The sequence below is a fragment of the Rhipicephalus sanguineus genome, chromosome 1 (genome assembly GCF_013339695.2).
Source record: "Rhipicephalus sanguineus isolate Rsan-2018 chromosome 1, BIME_Rsan_1.4, whole genome shotgun sequence".
Classification (NCBI taxonomy): domain Eukaryota; kingdom Metazoa; phylum Arthropoda; class Arachnida; order Ixodida; family Ixodidae; genus Rhipicephalus; species Rhipicephalus sanguineus.
The window spans coordinates 270,351,987-270,359,036 of record NC_051176.1 but is presented as its reverse complement, the minus strand read 5'-3'; the positions used below and the strand labels follow the sequence as shown (position 1 = coordinate 270,359,036).

General features: G+C 46.6%; 1 protein-coding gene across 1 annotated transcript in view; it reads left to right on the top strand.

Moving 5' to 3' along the window:
• The first annotated feature begins 2,929 nt into the window (after positions 1-2,929).
• Positions 2,930-7,050, top strand: part of LOC119378955 (uncharacterized) — a 126,310-nt gene continuing 122,189 nt past the window's right edge. Inside the window, exon 1 of the mRNA XM_037648063.2 lies at positions 2,930-3,486. The gene's annotated coding sequence lies outside the window, so the exon portion shown is untranslated. The remainder of the gene's footprint in view (positions 3,487-7,050) is intronic.

The window sequence follows — 7,050 nt, the reverse complement described above, 5'->3', positions numbered from 1 at the left end:
AGTTAAAGGAACTGAGATTTTATTTATCTATAAATAGCACTCAAAGTCTTACGCATTTTCCGCGTCACTTGGCGGCTTGAGTATGTAAGAAGTGCGAAAACAAGAAACAAGACAACGTAATAGACTGATATTTATTACGATATCAAATGAGCACGAGTAGTCGCTACTTACTAACATGAGCGCACTTGTCAAATCGCTGTAAGAAATGCAGTTGTGGAGCGATTTACAAAGACGTTACTATATTATCTAAACGCGGAATGAGTTGGCACAACGGTAAGATAAAGTTGTTCATGTCAGAAAAAAAATCGCATCTGGTGGCTATCACTGTTCCTATCTGAGAATGAAAATTGACCAAGAAATAGGCAATTTGGAATACACACACATCCATCTTGTTACCCGAAACTGGAAAAGGGGTACGGGAAAGCTGAAAGATGGAAAGAAAAGCAGGGAAGGGAGCACACACACACACACACACCCACACCCCTCCCCACACATACACACGCATGCACACACACATACAGACACACGCACACACACACGCGCGCTCTAAAACACAAACGCACACAGACACACACACAAACGCACACGCACACACATACAGACACACGCGCACGCGCGCTAAAACACAAACGCACACAGACACATGCACGCACGCACAAAGGCGCTAAAACACAAGCGCACACACACATACACGCATGCACGCATACACACGCGCTAAAACACAAACGCACACAGACACACGCACAAACGCACGCACGCACGCACGCACGCACACACACACACACACACACACACAAAAAAAAAAAAACATCGGGTCGTTGAATAAGGCCGTGTAGGACGTGTAGGAGCTTCAGCAGCGCCCTCTTCCCGTTTTATAACACGACCGCTTACAACCATACAAGTCGGCATCCCAAGAATTTATAACTTCCCACAACGCCGCCGGTCATCGAGATGTGCAAGCACATGCAGACTCGAGCGATCGTCTCTGTGTCTTATGGCGACGGAAATGGCAAATAATATATTCGATGGTTACTGAAGTCGTCAAAGGCAGCACTGTCGGCCATTTCGATGGGGCAAGCAAAAGTATTAGTATTAAAAGGTATTCCAAGCCACGCTCGGCAAACAGTTGTCTCGATTGTAGAAAGTCCAGATGCGATGTAGAGAAGCGCCAAGACGATGCAGCTGTGTGTGCCTGGATCGTGTTGTGTTCCGCATGGACCATCTCGCGTGAGCGTGCGAAGCTTTGTTGGCGCACCGGTTCTTGACAGCGAGATGGGGTTAGACTCACAATATTCTTGTTAACGCGGGAAGAAGCTTCATCGACGTGTTCGCTACGGATAATGTAGCGCCGACTTAGTGGCCACTAAAAAAAAGCCTTTTTTTTAATGCTAAAATGGCTGGCAATGATCTCTACTTTGAAACACTGGTTGATCTTACAGCTAAGGGACGCGTGAACTTTTTAGCGTTGCCTTGTAATCGTTCAAGACGCTCCATAATAGACGAGGTTCCTCAGAAGTCACACGAATCGCACTAGGAAAAGCATCAGCAACTCCGGAGAAATCGATGTTAGACAATAACCACTAATAATTTAGTTTTTTCATTGAAATGTCTCTCGGCCATCAACACTGGCACAATTGATGATCTGGTCTCTTAGAGGTCACGGCGTTATTACTACTCCCTATTTTCGCGGTAGCTCAGTGGCTTTGGCGTGGAGCTACTGAGCTTGAGGGGTTCATTTCGGTTACAGCGTCACATTTACGACGGCGAAACGCAATACCGCTGGTGTCTTTGGAATGAAAAAAGAAAAAAAAAACCCCTGGTGGTCAAATTATTCTGGGAATTGTGCCATTATAGTCTGGCTCATCATATTATCATGGTATAGGAGCGTAAAACACCGTAACTTAATTTTGTTACTGCTCGTGCGAGCCGAAGTCAGTGGAAAAGACATGGTGAGTATTTTAATCGACAGTTACGAGTATAACAATGACGAAAGTGTTCCTTGGCCTGACATCGTTATTGCAATCTATTAATTGTTATATTACAGCTCCTTGTACGGCTTTGGCACACGGTGCAGAACTAAGTGTATTTCCCGGCATTTCAAGGCACTGTTTAAATAAAACAAATGAAACGGTGCTGCTCAAATGTGTAATGCGATTTTGTGCGCGCTGTTCTCAAATGCTCATAACCAAGCGAGCATGAAACGACAAGCAAACTACCCGGCCACTCTGACGCTAGTAATGCTACTAATCTTATTCGTACTGGTGCCCCTATTACTTTATTGTTCCCCTTTTGTGAGACGCTGCTGGCTTACGTGCTTGTATTATTTGTGCGTAAGCGCTAGCTTCACTGATTTTTCTAAGGGTAAAATAGGGAAGAAATGGGTAGAAGCAGAGCCCCATTGCAAAGAAATTCGGCGTAGAATTGATGGTATCTCCGAGGGTAACTCTGAGAAACTAGCCGCCGCTGTCCTGGCAGACAATGCGCACCGTATGTGCATAATGACGCGTCGCGCTGGCCCTGCCTCGCATGGCTTTGCCGCCTGACGATTGAGCACTGCTAGAAAGCGCTCCAGTTGGCGCAACGATATTCGAAGTGGAGGCAGAAGGCAGCGGATCACTCTGCACGCCCCCCCCCCCCCCCCCCCCCCAATCGCACACAAAGAACCCGATCACCCTTCCCTGCCGTAAACAGGGAGCGTTCGAACAGCGCTCCGTTATTTTTATTCATTTTTTTTTCTTACTGGCTGCGCACCGCTCTGCTGGCAGTAGGGAGTGTCTCAACTTGAAAGCACCAAAGGGGCACACATGCGAGCGCTGTGCTCGATAGGGGAAACTACCCGAACTGCGCGTCCGAAGAAGCAAGAAAAGCGGGGCCGATCTCCGTCCACGATAAGGAAAAGGCGAAGGGGGCGTGCGCGCGCGCTCCGGGGGCGGGTTCGGGCCCTGTTTCCGAAACTCCGGCGCACCCGGTACTCGCTCGACCCGCGCGCTCACATCGGCAGCGACAGGCGCACTCGAACCGACGGCGGCCCGGGGAGCTTCCGCGGCTCATCTCACACGCGTCGCACGCCGCGCTCGGGACTGACGCCCGTCGACGGGCCGGCAAAACTACAACGTCACGCGCCACCGCGCACAATTCGTTTTCGTCGTGGATCGCAACGGTATCGCGGGCATCCGCGTGAACGAACGCAGCTCTTAATCTCTAATCGGAAGACTTAAAAGAAAAGAAACGACGGCCGTCTTTGTTTCTACGCTGATGACATGAACGACGACTCTTCGAGGTGTTCGGCTCGAGTTGACAGTGAATCCCGGAATACGGCCACGCGAAAGGTGACGCGAAGGCTGTTCAACCCATTTTAGACAGACTTGCTTCGGTGCCACCTTCTTCTGCACTGACAACAGCGTCGGAGCTGATTTAACGAAGGCCCAGCCTGCGAGGCACGACGGCTCCGTGCGCCTACTTCCCACTGACACCTGTTGACGAGCGGTAAGTTTGCGCCGACGTGGATGCGTGCGGGCTGACAGCGCAGGAGAGGGCAGCACGTGTTTTGGCGTGACTTGCTGTGACAACTGCACGAAGGTGACACGATAATTTCTCTGGAAACGTATCGTGTCATCTCCGCGGGGGATTGCTTACGGTTTGCCCGCACTAAACAATTTAGCAACGTTTCGCGTCAACTAAGCCATACGGCCTCAGGAAAATGCGCGATATTTTACTTAAGTAAACAGCATCTTAATGCGCTGAGTGTTTGAGGTCAGTACCGCGAAGCAGGCGATAGACACAAGTGCGTGTCTCGCTGTCTTCGCTGTGGAGTTTCAAGCTTCCTAGAATGCCTTTTTTGTCAAGAAAATCATTTTTGGGTAATATACGTGTTTTTTTTTGTTTTTTTTTTATGCAAATTATCTAGCAGTTAGGCTCATAATGGAACTCCGCCACTTCACGTTATCCGTACATTGATTTTCGCACTTAGTTTTCCTTTAAATTCTGCAGCTTTTGGGCAGTGGCAACTCTACCTTTTGTAGACAGTGCCAACACTGGCGCATGTAAATATATTAGAATTGCATTGAATTCCCGTTTACTCTCGCTGTGCGTTCACATAATACGTATAGTACGTATCGTTATTGGCGATGTTCTCGTTATATTAAATGCACATCAATCATCATGCAGATCATCGCAGACAGAGATTATGCTGCCGTCGCTTACTTCACAATGTGCTAACGAAAACTTGCAATATTTCGACGGAAATCAAGATTGAATTATATTAGCTTTGAAGGAAACCTACAACACATTCGTTGCAATCGAATTTAGGCAGAATGATGAACTTCCCGCGAATATTATCAGTCGTTATGTGTACTTAGGGCTGTGATGGGAGTGACATTTTCGAAGCAACATGTTGCACAGCCTATACTGTAGGCTTGACTGCGTTGCGAAAAATGGTAGTCATTGTTTTCCGCGCCATGAGTATAACACCCAATACGCCCCACCAGTACACCGCTGGTTTTACTCACACGACAGTCTACGGCTTTCTCGAACATGGCGCTAGTCTGTTCAGGACACAAACACATAAGTTCAACAGCGGCGGCCGAAATAAAAAGAATAAACGTAGTAAAGAGAAAGGGGAAACAGCGGCTCTTGACGTCGAACAAGAAAAATCGTTTCCCGGACGCATTAGTGCACCGCGTGGTTTGTCGTTGCTTCCTTCGTCATGCAGCAGTGAAAAGACGCTCCACTGAAGGCCCTTTTCTCTTTCCGATGTCAGAGGTTAACCTCGATTGAATCTCCTTAATTTCACCTACGTCGCCTTACCTTCGTCTGTATACTACCATTTAATTCTTGCATGGAACACTTAGCCTTCTTTCTTTTACTGCACTAATTGCACGATCGGTGGATAGCTATCGTTAATTAAAAACGCGCTTCCGGCTTCGGTTTTGGGATCACGCAGTTTGAACGAGCGCATAAGGGTCTAATTTCGGTCTCTTTTTTCATCGCTAATTACGCTTTAAGTTTGCTCTATATATAGCTTTTCACTAGCTTAGTGCGAATTTTTTGTTCCTAGATTCACTCGGACACCCTTTTTGCTGTCCTAAATGCTTTAAAGCGGCTGACAACTAATTTTTGTGGTACTTCGTTTCTTTAGTGCTATACAAAGCATACAAAGCGGTGTTTATTCATGGAATGGTAACGCGGAAAACGCCGTAAGACGTTTTTTGTCGGAATTTTTCGATGTGCAGCACCGACGAAGTCGTACGCGCTACACATGCTACGAACAGTGGCATAGGTGAGCGCGGTTCGTGTTCGTGCGCTGCTGTTCGCTGCGCATGCGCGGCGGCTCGACGTGGTTTGACTATAGCTTCAGTGAAGGAAGCGCCGGTTCTCTGCGTCAACACCTTTCGCTTCGTAATAAGCATGTAATAAAGCGGGGGTGCCCAATAATATGCAGACTGTAATTTTAAGCAGGAATTGTGGTGCACGTAAACAACAGCAGACTACGCAAAGCAATCTGAATGCGAGCGCAGTACCAACACTTGTCCGTGACGTGACGTGCCCGTTTTTGTGACTTTCAAACGCAATTTAAGTATAGAAAGCCTATTCAAATCGCGAAGACTCTGTTCTGCAGCTATAACTCACTCTTTCCACCAGTGTCTTGGTGGAAAGAATGAGTTATACTGAGAAATTACCCTTTACCCTGAGAAAGAATGAGAAATTACCCTTTTCTTGGGGAAGTGGTCAGAAAGTGGCGGCCAGATAGCCAGGTTCCATGAGCAGAACAACGATATGAAGTCCCCGACGATGGCATTATTTAGAATTATTAGTAAGGAGAAAATTCCAGGCCCTGCTGATGCTGGACATATTAGTGAAGGCGGCTAATCAATGAAAAAGGATACTTACGAACGAAATGCTATGTGAGTTTGGCTCCTCTTTTTCTGCGCATGAACTCTTAAGTGTTAATCACGTGCGAATCTGTCACTTTATCTGTGTTGTCGCCTTCAATGTGCCAAGTATCCGTGGCATTTTTTTTTACTGCGGCTGCACATGCGAAATCACGGGTCGTGTTTTCCAAGAATTCATCTTGCGTCTTCTTTGATGTTACAATTTCTTGTCATTTGTCGTACCTGGTAACCATGCAGTAATTATGGTGAGTGTGGCAGCTGCTTCAGGAGGACAAGTGACAAAAGGCGAAAAGAGTGGAATCGGGTAGATGAAACGAAACCTTCACACATCGCGGTCTTGAACATAATATCTGCATTCATTATGGAACGTGTGCCAGGACAATCCGTAGTTAATGCTTATATAGTTGCCATAGTAAAAGCCTGATATCCCACTTTACCGCGAAAATACGTCTAGTATGATTGCCTTGGTGCCTTTCTGTAGAAGTGATACAACACGATGACTGCACCACTGGACAGCGCTATAAGCGTTGTAGTACAACTATGTTATCCATCTGTGCAACTATCGGTAGCTTACTGCTCAGCTGAACTTTCCTTGCAAAGGAACAGTTAGTATTTTCGGTCACAATTGTTGGTATTACTTGAATACCAACAACTGAACGAGCCTGTAGTGCTATATCCTAGAGATTGTGATTCTGTGTTCGGTCATCTGAGGTCGAATACGTGTAAGAGAATAAAACTACAATTTCCTTATTTTAATGTAGCAGCAACAGGTGTATACATAAAGTGCACTATAAAATGAACATGAACGGAGCGTGACAGAAGCGCGAAATGTTCGGGCGCTCTTCATTAGAGAAGCTTCGTGGAAAAATGGGGGGAGAAAAAAAAGTACCTCGAGTTTGTTGAAATTCTTCGCTTTCCGAAAGAATGTACCACACTGCGAGATTCGTAGCTGTTGTTTCCACCGCATACTTCTCGTGTTTGCAGCAGGTAGGGAAAGAGAGAAAAGGAAAGAGATCCTTTTCGTCCGAAAAAATTTTTCAAATTCCTGATGGCTTTGCTTAATTTCATTTCGGGGCCATGCTTTCAAATCCAGCAGATTATAGCATGTCGGCCAGACATACTTATGAGGGGGCAACTGGTACTCTTCAACCGGCTTTGT